Here is a 17987-nt window from a genome sequence, read left to right on the forward strand (position 1 = left end):
CATGAAAGCCAGACCGCCGTTTATTAATGGGGAACACACGCTAAGTTTTAGGGTGACTGTCTTTTTTTGCCTTGAAAGGCGCCTATGGGCCTAGTAATCATGAAAATGGCTGTTAACAGCCGTGCACAGCATTAACAATTCATTACAAACAATTTTCTACCGGCAGTTTTGGTCTCGGTGGGCGCCAACACCGAAGTGCACGCTGACGTCACGGTCGACCAACCAATCTGGACTACTAATACTGATGGCGTCGACGTCGTCATAAAATACTCGCTGCTCATGACGTCACAATAATTGCTGGCAAGTGCACCTTGACGCCACTCGATGCGGGTGGCAATGCTGAACGGCTCCTCGGACAGCATTCACAATCATATCAAATCATGTTCCGCTTAACGCCTGCGACTGAAACTTTATACAAGGCATCCCCTGCCACCTATGAAACAAATCGTATCGTTTGTTTGTAGGTCGAAATTTTGTGTTTGTACCCCGTTGTACCACAACTTTCCTCACAACTGTCCTATCCAGCCAACTCATCGTTCTTCAGGCTGCACAAGCCACCTCAAGGCCGTTTGCCCACGTCCTGCTCGCACCGTGACCCATCTTCATTCCTTCTTCATCCAAACAGCGTGTGACTGGAACAGTCTTCCCACTAGTGCCATCCTTCTCACAAACCCGAACTATTTCAGTATAGCCATCCAAACATTGTTGTATTAACACCAGGTTGCTAGCCCACCCCTCATATAAAGCCCTCACCCAATCTCCTGAGGTATGTATAAATAAATAAATAAATAAATAAATAAATAAATAAATAAATAAATAAATAAACGCACAGTTACGAGCCAAAGGTCAAAGAATGAGAGCATCATTTTTATTTTCTCTTTCAAGACTTCTTCAGTGCCCGACTTAACAAACAAGGCAAGATGAAACAGAGACATATTCAGCCGAATACCTTGGTCGGTACTCCCTCAAATCCACGTAGCAGCCGCAGAACACTTTCGCAGATTGAGAATACATGCAGGTTAATGCTTCTGTAAAATCAAGTGAAATATATCGGTATGTAGTGCCTCAACAGAAGGCTTACTTTAGCAGCGCCGTGAAACAACCCAGGTGCGAACAGAATGGGAGGCATGAACACAAAAAAGAAACAAGCACAATGTAAACGTGGACGTTTGTCTACACCGGAAGCGATGAAACAGTGCAGCGCTTCTAGTAGTGTACTTATCGACCATAAAAACACTTCTTCGATAGGGTTCACTCTCATTCAGATACCGATAGTCTCAACCAGCCCTGTTGGATTAAAAGCTTTCCGGCGCTGGCAGTGTTCTCGCGGTTTGGTCACTCTAAAAGGATGCAGTAAGCGAAAGGCTCCAAGAGGACAGAGATGGGAAGCGTGAAAAGAAAGAAGAAAGAACAACTTGCTCGCCAGCGGCCCCATCAAGCTGCTTCGGCTCTTCCCAGTGTTGAAGGCTTTCGCGGAGCAAAATGGGTGTCAAGGCTGTGCGGCTTCCGTGACCCAGGGGCAGAGGCGACTGCGCTCTGCAAGCATGGTTAAGTGCAGGTTTGGGAGCAGTTCTCCAGGCGGTGTCTGCCTTACAGGGTGGCGATCATCTCTGCGCTCTCCCTGTACAGTCCGCCAACGATCGCCGCAGCTTATATTCGCCTTTACAACTTCTTGAAGGCCGTCCTGCGCAATCTGGAGGCTTCAATGGGTTTAGTAAGAACAAGCGAAGCCGCTGTGCGCCGTGTTCTCTGCCTTCACTGCTCGCAGCTCGCCCATCAAGACGTAGCTAGCAGCAGGCCGGGCCAGTGCGCGACAGCCAGCGAGGCAGTGCCGCTGGCCGCACAGCCTCGCGGCCCGGCCACCCATTTCTTTCCGCAGAAGCTGTGAGGTGCAAGCCAAGAGCGACTCCTTGCCAGAAACGGCTGTGTCCTGCGGATGTGAGGAGAGGAAATGGATCGTGACCAACGGTGCTGCACTGTTGTGGCGCTTGCGCCAGAGGCCCTCTGGGCCCTGGCATCGCAATGCCACGCTCCTGCTAATGACACTTTGGACGCCGTGGGCAAATACGAGAGAGGGTAAGCGCAGTTAATGAACCCCCAGGTCCCCTGTTATGAAGCCACGACAGCCGTAACGTGCAAGACCAGATATTCTTGGTTTGCGCGGAGAAGCTACTGCATCAGAGCGAGCCAGTTCGCCTATGAAACGGGGTAGTTTTGGAGCGCACTTAAGTTATGCTCATAGCGGCGCAACTCTTGTTTCTGCTGACATTTCAGAACACTGTATCGTATGTAAGGGTTCAGACGATGGACAGGAGGTTACGGTGTTAATATTAGATGTCTTGCTACTCTTCATGACTCCACTTAGCGCCTGATGCGTGCTCGATTCCTGTCTTGCATTGCGGTTTATTGCACACTCTGTTTATGCTATGCTATACTCCGCTTTGCAGAAAATTTACTGATGTTCACAGTGAACGCAAGGCGAGCGTTTAGGACATTGTCTTCAAACACCGCAGTTATGTAATTAGGTGCCCTGTCGCAGAGTGAGGCGCTGCGGCGACAAGGCATTTTCCTTTCCGACCCCTCGATCCTTACCAAGCTAGAAAATCTTCATTGAGGAATCACAGCGACCATTTTTTTCCCGGTGAAGGATGTCAAGAAATGGACGGTGCATATATGGAACCGGCCCTCAACCACTTCCTGCAGGAGTTATCTATTAACCCACCCTACCTGCGGCGGGGCAGCTCCGAGGCCTTTGCGTCGACCTCAAGGGGAACGTTGACACCACGGGGCCTTGGTTCCGTATTATGCCGTGCAGCACACGCCGACCAGCACCCCGCGTTGCTGTTTCTCGGTCTCCGTACAGGTGTCGCTCGCTAGAAGTGCTGCCGCTAACGAAAATGGTTGGAAGGCGACCACATGGTTCCTTTTCTCAGCCCTAAGTCGGACCACCGACTTCAAAGCGCGTCAGCTACACGGCCGGCCGTTCCACATAACTTTGAGGTCGTTTCCAGCGTGCATGGAGCATAGACAACGTAGTCGATGCCGAATGCTGCGATGACAGCTGTCACTGTTATCTTGCTGTCTCTATGGCACACGCTGCCACAAGAGGGAGCGGAGATCAGTAGGTCATCCTCCTCGGTCCTTCTGTAAAAGGAGTACTGGCTGAGAGTTTTATAGCCTGTTATTTCAATTAATGGCTCTAACATTCTACATCATCAGCCTGATTGCACCCACTGCATGGCAAATGCCTCTCCCATGTCTCTGCAATTAACCCTGTTCTTTGCCAGCTGGGCCCACCATATATGCCTGCGAACTTCTTAATCTCATCCGCCCACCTAACCTTCTTCCTTCTGCTGCTACGCTTGCCTTCTCTTGGAATCCACTCCGTCACCCTTAAGGACCGGCAGTTATCTCGCCTTCGCAGTACATGCCCTGCCCAAGCCCATTTCTTCCTCTTGATTTCGACTAGGATGTCATTAACGCGCGTTTGTTCCCTCACCCACTCTGCCCGCTTCCCGTCTCTTAACGTTACACCGATCAGTTTTCTTACTATAACTCGGTGAGCTGTCCTTAACTTAAACTGAACCCTTTTCGTTAGCCTCTACGTTTCTGCTCCGTAGGCTCTTAAATTATCACGCGCCAAACCAACAAAGAAGGTTAGTGGAGGGCCTCCTAGTAACTCCGGCTCTGCCACGAAGATCCTCTTCTCAAAACATTGGCAAGCACACTGAGGCTTTCCCCCCCTCCCTTTGTTCACTTTGTGTGTACCAAGAAACCTTCTGCCTACCCACCCTCTACCACTGACTTCGGCCACCTGGTGTGCATCGCATGCCTCAAATTCCCGATATGCTTGCGTTTTCGCGTTTTCGGCTACGCACAATCTCCTCCTGCAGCTAGCCTACAAAAACTGTTATTTCTGAATAAAGGATTCAGTCATGCTCCGTGTTTGTCCTGCCTCAAATTTCTTGGTCTCCGTCGTTAGCGCTCTTTCTGTAGGCCTAAATTCATGCCATCCAGCCCAGCTTTTTGTCCTCCAGGAGTTTTCCAAGATATTGGCTGTGCAGCGTGAATGGACGGGAAATTTATCGAAAGATCGCGGGCCAAAAGTTATATTTTGCCTTGTTGACATTTTTCACGATTTTGTTGCCAATAAGCGTCAAGAGTTCGGACAGAAAGCCAGGAAAAAAAAGCCTAATAAAGTCCAGCCATACTTACCTCAAGGAAGCGCCCAAAGGAAGGCGGAAGTCTGTAACCTGAAATAATTCTGGGTAGCCTCCTAATTCTACTAGTAATTCGAGGTAGCCTCCCTTAAGCGCTATTTCTAGTCGTGTGTAAGACATAGTTCACGAGGCAGCAGGGAGTATTATCAACAAGGAAGAAAAAGACAATGTTTTCATATCGCCTAAGGGATACTAAAAGAGAATACTAAGCCAGGCTAGACTTATAGGGTGGGGTCATGTGATAGCAAATACGTCATTTGTACCAAAAACTACGGTTTTAAAAGCCAGAGACTGCGTAAAAGCGAGGAAAGCATGCCGTCGGCAATGTAGAATTCGTCCATCTGCGACGGGTGACGTATTCATGAGCCAACGCCGTTTCGCCGTCTCCATGTGCAGTTACTGTCGAAATACGAGGAAATCAGCGCGGTCAGGCACAGGCGACAGTGCGAAGGTTCACGCGGTTAAAACGGCTCAAAACAGATGACGGAGAGAAAGGTTAGCCGTAAAACCGAGCGCTGAGGCTTTCGCCTCGCATTCTGTGCACTCAGGCTGCGTGCACGCAAGTTGAGAGCCACAAGCTCTCGACGGCATTCGCACAGTGAGTGCTTGCTGTGCATCCGGCGAAGCGGTTTTGTTCTCACTTCAGCCGTCGAATCAGCTACTTTGTGCAGGGTGCGGGGATTACGAAACTGCTCAGTGTTTGTTTCTTTACGCTGATGTATGCACATCGTCAAACTGCGAAGCACGATGCGACCGCGTGTTCTTCGATGTTTTCTGAACAGTGGAAATGTGAGTACGCCTTTAGATGCGGTGAAAAATATGCAAGCGCCACATGCAAACGCCCGCCACCTCTCATTTGCCTTATAAAATAAAAAAAAGGTTTCCCAGAGCGGATCATCATGCACGCAGTACATGAGACGCCGGCACGCAAGGCAGTGTTCTCTGCGAGAAAGAAGTCCAGCCATATAAAGCGTATTCGTTAAGATTATGCGCGCATGTCGTGCCGATAGCCGGCAGGTGGCAGACTGCAGCCGGGCGCAACGTTCTCTCATTGGTTTCCGATTACAGCCCGCAGGAAGCAATTCACGAACGTAGAAATCGCAACTACAGAAGAGTCAATCACAACAGTTGTCTGCGATCATACTTACTGCGTAGAGAATCAACAAACACGCGATAATCGACAGGACAGTGCGTTGTTTTGGTGAGAAATGCGCGTACAAGACGGCACAAAGCGCACCGACGCCCACACGCTCGCGTTATCGTCGCCAGTGCATGCATGTGTGAGCGCGATCAGCAGTTCGTTCAGCAGTCTACAGCTGCCCTAGACAACTTCACACAGTTTCTTTCGCACCAAGGAACTTGCCAGTTGCAACGAGACGCAGACGCACGCGATGTAACCGGGAGCCCCCGTTAAAATAGTAGGGGTGGGGGTGGGGGGGAGGGCATATATATAGTTGGAGTGCGCGTTCTCGCCATGAACACTGATTCAGTGATTCGGTGACTTTCGGTTTTCGATTTCCGGGCGAATTTCCGGTCTTTGTAAGTGGTGACTCTGAGCGGTCGGACTGCAAAGACGTCAGAGGGCAGTTCATTTTTCGCAGGCGCTTTGAATGTGCGACGATTTGGAAACTTTCATTCGCGGTTTTCTCAAGAACGACGGCACCTTTCCGCGCAGTAAAAACTTCGGTAGCCTTCTGGAGAAATAATCTATCCGTTTTGCCTATTTTCACATTTGCCTTCGGTGTCCACGCAAGGCATGTAAACAGCCACAGTATAAGCGCTTCGAGCTTCGCTTCGAGTTGCATTTCATTATGCTCTGCGTCATCACCGAAGTGCAGGAACCAAGCGCAGTATTTTTCAAGGGGAACTCGTGCGGATAGTCATCGCGCAGAACACTCGAGGGCTTCACAGCATTCGTGCACAGACCAGCGAAAACAGAGCAAACAGAAGGTAGGGCTGTTGATGGATTCGTCTCTTGCTCGCAGGTGTGCTTGAGCACCGAGGGACGGCGAGAAGGCCCGCGGCGGCCGGCGCTGTAGAGCGTCCTGTGCGAATGCCAACATCGGTGAGAATGAGTGCAAGGCCATTAATTAGGCGCGAGGCTACCCCGAACGAGTACCTTTGCTTTACTTCGTCCCCCATTAATTCGGTTTTCATTTATCGTTCAGGCAATGAAAATGGAGGCAAAATTCTAAAGTAACTATATGCCAATAGTCTAATCGCTACAGTGCAGCTTGTCCTCCGGTGATCTATGCACGAGCGGCGAGGTTTCTTTTGCCTGCCGTAAATGTAAGCATTGCAGGTTGCTAGGGAAATAATGCCAGAACAAGTATATTATGGAGGGCGGAAATAGCTAATTACGACATGAAACCGACTATTACAGTTTTACTGTTTAGCGACGAAGATTGGCTCGTGAGTCGGGCTAGCTAGCACTCTGTAACAGTGCACGCTTCTGTCCGCGTACATATTTCCTTTCTTCATATCTTGCTACCGCGAAGAACAGAGCAAAATTCAAGGTCTCATGGAGTCGACCGATCTCTTTTACAGCCTTCACCTGCGTCATAAATGCGTTGAAACCGCAACGCTGCGTCTGTATGGCCTAAAAATTTCTCACCTACATGTTATATCAGGGAGCGCTGTGAAAGCGTACGACAACGTACGACGTCCTTGGATTGCGATAATCACCGCAGTCGTGAACGTCGGTGCCCCCTGCACCCCTTCACTGAGGCGCTTTCGCGTCGTTCGTTGTGGTACCGCGTCGACGTTTTGTTCTTTGATACACGCGAAGTTCTCTTGAATCTAGGAATATAGTACGACGATAACATCCAAAGGAACATATTCGCGTAATCATAGTAACGGTGAGCGCCACTGTACATGTCTTGGTGCTGACCTCACGGGCATAAAATGATGTTTCGTCCCATCCCTTAGCAACAAGGCAAATAGAAAGCAGCGCAGAGGTGAAGACTCCTACCAAGAGCCTTGAAATACTAAAGGCCCAGCGCCTTGGTATGTGCAAAGTGCATTGATTTTGCAGGCGGACAGTCTTTAATAGTACGTGAAGGTTGGGTTGAGCACTTCCGACGCGAAGTTAAGATCTTCATCTGAAGCTGCTCCAGTGCACCTTCTTCATCTTTAGCAAAGCGTTGAGTTGCGCTAGTCGGTACAGGTACAGGGACCAGAGAAAGAAATACAAGGACAAACGCTGACCCTCAACTGAAGGCTTTATTTGCTAAAACCTTCATATATAAAGGAACATTCAAGAGTGTGAAAATTGATATCTGTGTCATCAGTTTTCATCCCCTTGAGCGTTTCTTTATACATGAAGGTTTTAGCAAATAAAGCCCTCAGCTGAGAGTCAGCGTTTGCCCTTTGTCTTCCGCGCTGTTTTACAATGATTCTCAATCTTGTGCCCAAGGTGTTGTGGGCCACACAGCTGGGCCACCTGGTGGGTTGTCGTCAAGTGTGCCAACTGTCGTGTCCCTCATGATGCTACCTCCAAGGAATGTCCTAGTCTGAAGATTTACCAGACAGTGCTTAAAGAAATGATGAGAGATAGTTTACGGGAGGGCGCCAGCATGGCGCGAAGACAGCGTCAAAGTCACCTAAGGCCATCTAGAAGTGCAGTCACCACTGTGAAGGATACAAGTTTCAGCAACCTGTCCACCAGCTCCTTATGCCCCGGGAGACTGATGGCTGGTCCGGACTGAACTGCTACTACAGACTTGACTCGACCATCCCTACCGAAGCCATGCAAGCCGCAGCGACCGAGCAAGTAGCAAGCTCGCAATGTTCCCAGCCTATTGCTAATCCAAGCACAAAGCCAACGTCGGCTCCAAGGCCGAAACCTGCAAGTGACTTGGCCATCCCTACCGAGGCCATGCAGACCCGCAGTGACGGAGCACGTGCCGTCCTTCCAAAGTCCTGGGCCTACTGCTGATCGAGTGGAGGAAAAGGCCAAGACCTGCAAGTTCACGAAATGCTGAAGACGCGTATGAACACCGTGCGTATGGTGGTGTCTAGCCGGCACGTGCCAAAAGCAGGAAATGTACTGCAGCTTCTGAACCCACTCCACTCAGTTCTTGCAGCTACTCAAAGGCAGCGAAAATAGCTCCCAGCCTGATGGTCCCACAAAGAAGTCGGAGATTTACACATTTTTTATCTGCCTTATTTAGCAAGGCGTGATGGAACTTGGCTTTGCAGTCTGTGGTTCGGTGTTGCTTTTGCAAAGCAGCACTCGTTCCGCATCGACACGGCCAACATCATTACTTGTGCCACATGCGGCTATGGGGAGATGAAGGAACGTTTGCAGTGTGAATCCCCTGCGATTGGAGACGATCGAAGGACGGGCGCCTCTTCTGCTTCCCCGCCCCGCTACAAGTGGCACCCCGTGTCCCAGTGAGCTGCGTTCAAGTCTCCAGCGCCACACTGAGTACAAAATAAGGCATAACTGGGACACTGTATCCCAATGCTATGCGTTACTGTGACATTGGATCCCAGAGGGTTTGGGCTTTGCAACAGGGCCTCTAAATAGTAAACACACACTACGGAACAAAAGTGTCCACTTGGCTGTACTACTGGTGCAGGCATTGCACGGAATATAAATGACCGATCCGAAATTTCACAGACGTATATGGAAAAACGAAATTCTGCAGGGCGAGTAAGTATATAGTCATTATAAGCGCTGTTGAGTTGGCGCCAGTGCTGCAAATCAGGACAATATTAAACAACTCAACGAGTGGGCGGTTCTTTTTTTTTTGAGGGGGTGGGGGTGGGTAGGAGGGAGCTTCAAGGAGCACGCATAATGCGCATGCAGTATTGTTCTCAGGGAGGAAGAGGAGCATAACTTCATTTGGTGACGGCCTGTTGTGTCTGACGATTGAACCCCTTTGCAACAAGAATATTCTCCCTTAGCCAATCCACAGGAACAAGACACGGAAATATTCGCTTCAAAGATTCGAACTGGGGGCCAAGAGTTCGCAAAAGCTGTAGAACTGCCACTGACACGGCTGGAGGCCAAGGCAGCTGCTACGACACGCAAACTGATGTGCACCCATCCACGCTGCCATTCCTATATCGGCAAGGGTGGTGCCAAAAAGGGGTCATTTGCAGGCATTGGGTTGTAAGAAAAGCAGCCAATAGGAGTCTAGGGCTGCCTCCCGTTCGAGTCCGAGCGCACAGCACAAACAACGACAGCGTGCACATCTGCTTTGCCGCCATCGGCTGACTGGCTGGTCACGAATGTCAGCTGGTGTACCCTAAGAGTGTCAGCAATGTTGCTGCTCCCAGCGCCCTGACGTTAGAGTTCACGAAAACCCGTATGAAGATTCTCATTATGCCACTTACTCAGTGGGTTGGAGCAGATTCCAAATTACGCTTTCGCCATAGCGGGGTTCAGCCCTGCCCGCATGCAAACCTCCGGGTGCCTGCCTGTTTGCACGGGCGCTGTCGCATGTGTGGGGACGCGTTTTCCGTTCCAGACCCAGGCGGCTCTCGATCGCAGAGAAGCGAACCGCGACCTGGATATCGGCGGCTGGGCGACTTCTTCACGGCCGCCGCAGTGCGCCGAGTCAAGTACCTCGACGCCAGCGCGCGCCGAGCAGTGCGGAGCGAGCGACCTTCTGTCCCAGCGGCACGCATACCGACGCTCGCCGCGAAGCTGTAAACAACTCCGGACTCGAGGAAAGAGAGCGAGGAGCAGAACTTCCTGCTGGAACGTACCTATAAAAGATGGGAACCTGGCTCGCTTGCCCCACCGGCACAGATATATACACTCCATACGTGTACGCGTAGAGACGAGGAGCGCTGCGATTGCCAATTGCGGCATCAGTATGCAGGCACGGTAGAATGAGCGCGCCACACGTATGACGCATGACTCCAGTTCTCTGAGAAAAGGTGAGGGTCTTGAAGGGGACACTCCCGCACACATGCAGCGTCCGCGCATCCTCGTCCGCCAGTGACTTCGGGTTCACGGCTGTCCGTACAGTCCCGCCTGCTCTGGCATGCAGAAAACAAGACGAAACGTGCCAGCCTTGCATCACCGGAGAGGAGTCATCGCACTCGTCCCACGCGACACACTGGCCGCGCAGTCGATAGGTGGCCGCACAACGCGGTGTAGTATAATACGCTATTAATACGCTATGCTGCCCACACGTTTCGTTCGCCCGCGTTATTCGGAGATATGGAAGTAATCCGAAGTGGTGACGAAGAAAAAACAATGAGAAAGACAAACAGCACTCACACTCTTCGTGATGGGAATTTCCGGAAGAGCTGCTTGCGTGAGTTGCACCGCGAGGAAAATGAAGTTGAGATTGCGAATTGATGGCTTGAGGAGAAGGAGAAGAATTGATGGCCAGCCTTCTTAAATCGAAAATGACATCGTGGCAGAGCATGACAAACAACTTAACTAATTTCCTTACTTGATTTATACTAGTGAAGGCAACTACGTTTAAGGTTTTTTTTTTTTTGCACATGACACGAAATGGACAGTCAGGCAGAATCATCATCAGCCTGACTACGTCCACTGCAGGGCAAAGGCCTCTCCCATGTTTCTCCAATTAACCCTGTCCTGTACCAGCTGCGGCCACCCTATCCCCGCAAACTTCTTAATCGCATCCGCCCACCCAAATTTCTGCCGCCCTCTGCTATGCTTACCTTCTATTAAAATCCAGTCCGTTACCCTTAAGGACAAGCGGTTACCTTGCCTTCGCACTACATGCCCTGCCCAAGTCCATGCATTTCCTCCTCTTGATTTCAACTAGGATGTCATTAACTCATCTTTAATCCCTCCACTGTGCCCTCTACCTCTCTCTTAACGTTACACCTATAATTTTCTTTTCCATAGCTCGCTGCTTTATGTTGTACCCTTTTCGTTATCCTACACGTAATGCATTTACCTCACTTCTGAACGTTTTAGCCGCGAGTGATTATTTCACCTGCGAGTTTCCTGTCTATCTCTAATGCACCCGAAATAAAAATGACGCTCAAGTTCACCCAGTTAAAATTATAAACTCATGCGCTCTCCAAGAATAAGCAACGATGTGAATGTTGGCGTGAGAAATATGGCGATCAAATCAATGCAGACGTCGTAGTTCTTAAATAGAGCTACACATTGTGGGCACTTATATTAAATCTTGTCAGCGCATACCGACAGAAAAGCACCGTTTATAAAAACAGGCCTCCAGAGCCTCTCCTCGTTCAGTGGGAGCCTCTCCTCGTTCAGAAAGAGTCGTCACGCAGACCCTGCGTTGAGCTGACCTCTTTTCGCGTGGATCCTTACAAAATGCACACTGCAGGCTGCAAGTTAGGCGGGAGTGCGTACACGCGGCCGATACTGACGACAGTATTAGGATAATGACAAAACACTGAAGCGTGTGATAAGACGGGCTGTAAATATATAGGAAGCTTGGATGTTCCGCACACTTCCATGGACCAGCGTAGCCCGACGGCGGCACAGTTTCCTTCCGTTAGGCAGCTCAATAAAAGCCGGCAGAGCACTTTCTCTGTCATGTGGGACTGCGCTTTCGTCACTACGGTTCACCTTGGCTGTATTTGCCCCACTCGCTATACCACTGATCGCTTCTGTCCGCGGTACGCTTAGCTACTTTTCAGAAACGTGGAATATGACGCATTTATAAGGAGCGGGTCCAAGTATAGCGATTTATGCCTGCCGACCGACGGCAAGCGAATCTGCGCATGCCATAGGCGTCCGTATTTTGCTGCTAGTGCACCACGCATCAACCGCGTGACTCTGTCTTCGGAGTCGACACTGAGGGAAGCATTCTTCATCAATCGCCTCTTACTGCGGGCTAATGCAAACAAAGCACGTGGATGACTTGCTCAAAGAAGAGGCTCAGGGTCGTCGTCCGGAATGTGTTAAGGGCCAACCTTCTGCGGCGCCTCCAGGCGCAGCGGGGGCGCGAAAACCGACCGTTCCGCCGCGTTTCTGCCGCGTCCTTTCTACTTCTCCGGCAGCGGCGGCGGTTACCTTGTCGACGTGACGTTTACGCGTTGGCGTGAGGCCAGAGCAGGCCGCGCGCCGTCGGCTCACCCAGTTATCGCCAGGAGGCCCGTAGAACGGGTCGCCTTCGCACGAAGGCTATCCGCCCAAAGTCACGGAGACGAAACGATCGCGCTCACGCCCGATGGTATAACGCGGCGCATGGGCTTCGCCGCCCTCCGGATGGCTGGCAGCCGCGGACATTCCTTTTCAGTGCGGGGAGGGGCCGAAGAAGCTTGCGCAAAACACCGATCAGAGTCGTCCGTGTGTCGTTTGCGATGCCTGCCCAGAACGCGGGCGCGAGAAAAAAAGAGCGATGCATGGCCAGATAGGCGGGCCTTAGGAAACCCACAGCACGGGTGGGGGATATCTCCTCCACGGTTCGCGGTGTGTACAGAACTGACTTTCGCATCGCTAATGGGACGTGCGCTGACAGCGATTCGTAGCACACGCGCTGGTCGAGAACATTTTTGAGACCATCGAAGTTTGGCACCATTTTCCTGATGCGAGGCAGGCAGTAGGAAAGGGTGACTTCTGCGGTAATCTGCTACCAACAGTCCTTATTATTGAAGGTGGGGAAATTCGATTCTCCGTTCGCACTACGCTTCTTCCGACGGAGAGACAGCCTCGGATGTTCTCGAAAACATTTTCTTTTCTTTGTTGTTGCTACTTTGACAAACGCTACCGATGCCCATGTTAATGAATAGAGAGCGACTACACGTGCACTAATACCTCCTGAAAGCTTGAAAGCCACTTCGTGACAGGGTACCGAGAGCAGCGATGTTTGTTGGCGTTGCTTGATAAACATTGCCGCATTTCATTGTTGCAGTGCTACTTTATGATCAAACACTGGGTCGCACAGTCGATAACGAGGCAGAAGTGAGGAGTGACAGGGACACATTTCAGTTATTCGAAACCTTCCACACAATCAAATATGAGAGGAATGCATTATCGGTTAGCTGGTGCATCATTTGTGGCATGAAAATTGGCGCGATGTACACGAACACAAGTCAACACTTGGAACGGGCGTAAGAGGATAACCGAAACACACGTGCCAGATACTGAATTGGACCTACACACGCAAAATACCCGTGTCTAATAGCGAGGCATACTTTCAGTACACGACGTAAGATGCTGTCATCTGATCCGGTTTCACGTTGAATCGATCTCCTCTTTCTCTTTGGCATAATATCCAGTCAGCTGTGTCCATCATCGATCGTCGCTTACCGATTCACGGAGCCAGGTCGGACGAAGATGCTCTCCGGTGCAGAAGAAACCAGCCCAAAAATCCCGTGCAAGTTTCTCGTTCGATCACAATGTCCGACTACCCCACTCGATGGCGGTCCAAGTAACGGCGCTGCAGCAGCGGGTATCCCACTCCTCACTCGGGCTGCAGGACACGGCTGGAGGACTCGTCTTCTCGTTTACTCGGTAGCGGCGCACGGCGGCAGCACACGCGCCCGACTGCCGCACGCGCCGGACGCCATTTCGCTTTCGTTGTACGCCAACCGGAATCGCGCGCGCCTTCGTGACGTCGTGCAGCGCCGCCGGCCAAGCGAGGGCGCTCGGTGCGTTTCATTTCACCCGCCGTTGCGTCGGAAATCCCCGCCGCGCACGTGTCTCGCCGGCGAATTTCGCGCCGCAGCCAAGGCGGACATCTACCTTGCCGCAGCTGCAGCGCGGGAAGAGTGCGGCGCGGGTTTCTCCCGGGCTCTTCCGGCTGACACCGGCCTTGAACCTGACCGGTGTCCGTCTGGGCGCCGGCGCCGCTCACGGAAGAAAGTCCTTTGTGTCCCCACACCGAGAGGCGGAGAGAAAACAGGATCCTGCCGGCCGCTGCTCCAAACTGCACGATTGCGCCGCCGGGCGCAGTAGAAGGGGTCAAGGGGCGTGCGCCCAAGCAGGCAGGAGGCGTCGTTAAGCGGTTGGCACGCGTCCTTGGGTGACAGGGCTGCCGTCGCCGCGCAGGGGGATTCACCAGCGCCGCAGTTGTCAAGGGGCAGCTCTTCTGTTAGCGATCAGAGGTGCCGACCTTCGACGCCTCGGCCTTGTTTTAGTGTTTTAGTCATGCAAATCGACCTGTCTTCACCTGTTACACCACTGGCCACGCAGTGGTCCGGGCTCAACTTCGCTGCGTGCTTGATGAAATGCAAATATGAAGATTACATATTGGCGAGAGAAGCCCTCTTTGTTGCCGCCGGGTTTAGCCTCCCTTTGTTGTTCTGGCGACGGAAATTGAAAAACGTGTGATTTAGAGGAGGCAAGTTGATACGTGACAAGTGGCGCTGTTCGTAGTTAGTTCTTGTTGTGCTGTTCTATTTCCCCAACATTAACGTTAAAATATTAACGTTGAGATTGCCTTATTTAAGTAAATGAGTGTCATAGTGAACGTAACACAAGCACCCCTAGCTAATAAAAAGACATTGAATTTATTCACCTGCTTCATCAGATAAAAAATTATAAAGGCTAGAGACACCTCATTTTAGTTGCATCTTTACTGCGCTGTAATGCTGCAAAAGATATTAGAATAAATGGACGTGCACGTGGTATTCACCTACGATGTCTAAAAGATTTTTAATTGAATTTCTTCTCCTGTGCTATCCGGGTTTAATTTTTGTGAACCAAGTGATGGCCGCGATGCGCAACAACTGTTTCGGTCGCTTGTGTCATTAAAAAAAAAAAAGCTCAGTGGGGGCACTTTGTTGACTTAAATTGCGGTGAGGCGAGAGCCTTTAGTACGGTTTTGCTGCTTGTGTCACTGATGTGTGGTTAAGATGTACATTAAGTACACAACTGTTTGTGAATCTTAAATGCTGGAGACACTGGAGGGTGTTTGGGAGGCATCCGTCCGATTCGACGCCTTTCCGCAAATACTCTCCAGCGTCCTTACGCTAGACAAAAATTATTGTAACACTGTAAAAAGTATGGAAAATAAAGTGTCCCCACCCGTGCTGGAGAAGTACATATTTGTTGGCAGGAAGTAGCGTAGTCGTTTGCACGCTCCGCTGCGGAACGGGAGGATGGTGGGTCGAAACCCGCCGTGCACAAGCATCTCTTTTTTTTTCTTATCGAGTTGATATCATTTGATTGGCAGCTATAGTGTGACAGATTTCGTGGACGGACGGACAACGATTTGATTTAATTTATTAATACCCTCAGGGCCGTTTGGCATTACAGAGGGGCCAATAAACGATGAGCCATTAAAGGCTTTCACCTGAAAAACCCCTACATAAGCGGTGATGCGTTGTGTAAAACGAGCTTTTGGGCTAGTTGGCCGAATTCTTGTATCATAACTGCAGCGAAGAAACACTTTCGCAAGACGAAGTGTCCCTGCTAAGGTGGCTGCACATCGCTCCAGTGAAAAAATCTCGCCATCCGCGTAAATACGTTCCTTATATCAAGAGAACTGACTTCACACCATCCGAGGAAGCTCCCAAAGCTCAAGCGCCGTCTCACTGTTTGACATTAAGCAAATGTCCTTCAGTCATCCCGGCAGCTGGACTGGCCTCCGAGGCTATGCCTAGGACCACCGGTGACGCGCTTGCAGCGGTGGCTTCTCCGGCGTCGGTCCCTGCTCCCGGTCCATCAGCGGCAGCGCCCATCTCGCCTTCTCCAAATGCACCTCATCCCGTGAGCGATCTGCCCTCTGGGCGGAACTCGGCAATGGCTGCTCAGCCTCCACTGCTGGATGGGGCTTCAACCGTGCAGCGGGAGGAGAGCTCTCCAATGGACCTGTCTTCAGCGCCTCCATCCGTGCCACCGGCTTCCCGAAGTTCTCAAAAGCGCCAATCAGGGGACACTGCACAGGATTCGTCTTCTGCCGACTGCAGCTCACAAGGCAAGCGTTCCTGCCTAGCGTATGCCAACCAGGTGGCTGTGCCGACATCGGGTTCGGTATCGTATAAAGTGGCCATTAAAGCTCGGTCAGCCAAAAGCCTGACAGACATTCCGAACGGGATTCTTCAGGCGCACCTGGATGAGTGTCTTGGGACCAAAGGTTTTCGTGGCTTAACGTCTAGAACGAAATCTAATACCATCGCTGTGTGGCTCCCGACTTTGGCTACTGTCGAGCGTCTGCAAACGCCTGAGTGCATATCGATTACAAGCGAGATCTCGGTGCCGGTCCAGGTGTCCAGGTGTCCAGGTTTGGACCTACAACGCTATGTTATTTACAACGTCGAAATTGCCGAAGACCAGATGAGCCTCCAGCGTGAGTTGTACTGTCCAACCCACCGTGTCATCCAAGCGCGGTATATGGGAAAGGGGCGCTCGTGCATCGTCACACTACAAGGCCCACCAACTCTCCCAGGACGGCTTTACTACTATGGCTGTATTCTACGGCCTCGCCCTTACAAACCGAGTGCTGTCTATTGCTACAGCTGTTTCAGACCTGGCCACATGCGCCGATCATGCTCTTTTGCAACGCAAGATGAGGCTCGGCCACAAGGCGCACCGTCTTACAGGTGCGGACTTTGCAAGACTGACGACCACGAGATCACCTCTTCAACTTGCCCAACAAAACAGAAAGCAACTGAGAAAGTTCGGCTTGGGATCCGTAAGCAAGTGCCTCCGAATGAAAACACAGCCCCGATACAGACATCCAACAGGTTTGCGGCTCTTCAGTGGGATGAAGACGACTGGCCGGAGCTTTCTGAGTCCAACCCACCTGGAGCCCCTGCCCAACAGTCGTACAGTTATAAAGTGCGCAAGGTTCGCCGTCGCCTTCAAGCTACACAAAAGCATAGCACACTGGAACCTCTGCGTGAGGACATGGCAGCAGTTGACGACCAAATTGCACGCCTTTTAGCCGAGGTCTCTAAGCTACGGCAACGCCGTGAACTGCTTGCTCACCGTAGACAACCAGCGGAATCCCACTCCACGCCAATCAATGCTGCAGCGCCTTCGACTACGTCCAGCCCTCATGCGTTTTTCGCAGACTCTACCAGGTCGTCTGCAGCACTGCAGGATAACTCAGCAACATCCCTCCTCCGATTTATGGTAAGCCAGTTATATAACCTGACATCAGTTCTATTACAACGCTTGGAAACCTAATCGAAAATGGCGAGTACACGTTGTTGTGGTGTGCTCCAATGGAACTGCAGAGGCCTCTCCACAAAGCTGGGAGAGCTCAAATCTTGACTTCGCATGAACAAGCTCCAGGTGTGGGCCCTGCTACTGCAGGGGACCATTGCGTTGCCATCCATTCCGGGCTTTAGTCTCCTTCAATGAACGACCGTCGCGTGCACACTGCTGCTCCTCCGGGAAAGGCGGCGGTGTACGTTGATGCGCGTTTTCCTCAAGTTCGCCTCTCTCTAGAAAACTGGTGCACGTCAAATCAAGAGGTAGTCGCAGTGGCTGTGAAGCTGGCCAAGGCAACTGTTGTAGTCGTGTCATGCTATGTAAGACACGCCAGTGGAGCTCCCTCCCGCATTAATCTCGGGTTGTTGTTAACTCTACGACGACAGCACCCAGGGGGGCCTATTTTAGTCGGTGGTGACTTTGACGCCCATTATCCGGACTGGGGGTACCCCACTTCAAGCCCCCGTGCTAAGCGTATGCTGGACGCATTCGCGGATGCGTTGTTTGTTTTACTCAGCCATCCAGATTCAGCAACGCGGACTGTTTGCCATGCTCGCAGTCCAACATATGCTCCGCACCTTACGTGGTGGTCAGGACCCGGGACTCCATCGTGGCCCCTGGAGCCAGACTGCTGGCGTAGTGACCACCATCATATCATCATCGGTCTCCATCCATCAAGGAACAAACAGCCG

The 17987-nt window shown here is 51.3% G+C and overlaps 1 protein-coding gene across 2 annotated transcripts in view; it reads right to left on the bottom strand.

The window, feature by feature from the left end:
* LOC144124615 (dual oxidase maturation factor 1-like) overlaps positions 1-13803 on the bottom strand; it is a 91365-nt gene extending 77562 nt beyond the window's left edge. For both annotated transcript variants that reach the window (XM_077657414.1, XM_077657412.1), the window contains exon 1: positions 13444-13803. The gene's annotated coding sequence lies outside the window, so the exon portion shown is untranslated. The remainder of the gene's footprint in view (positions 1-13443) is intronic.
* Between the last annotated feature and the right edge of the window lie 4184 nt (positions 13804-17987).

The sequence above is a fragment of the Amblyomma americanum genome, chromosome 3 (genome assembly GCF_052857255.1).
Source record: "Amblyomma americanum isolate KBUSLIRL-KWMA chromosome 3, ASM5285725v1, whole genome shotgun sequence".
In the NCBI taxonomy this organism is placed as follows: Eukaryota; Metazoa; Arthropoda; class Arachnida; order Ixodida; family Ixodidae; genus Amblyomma; species Amblyomma americanum.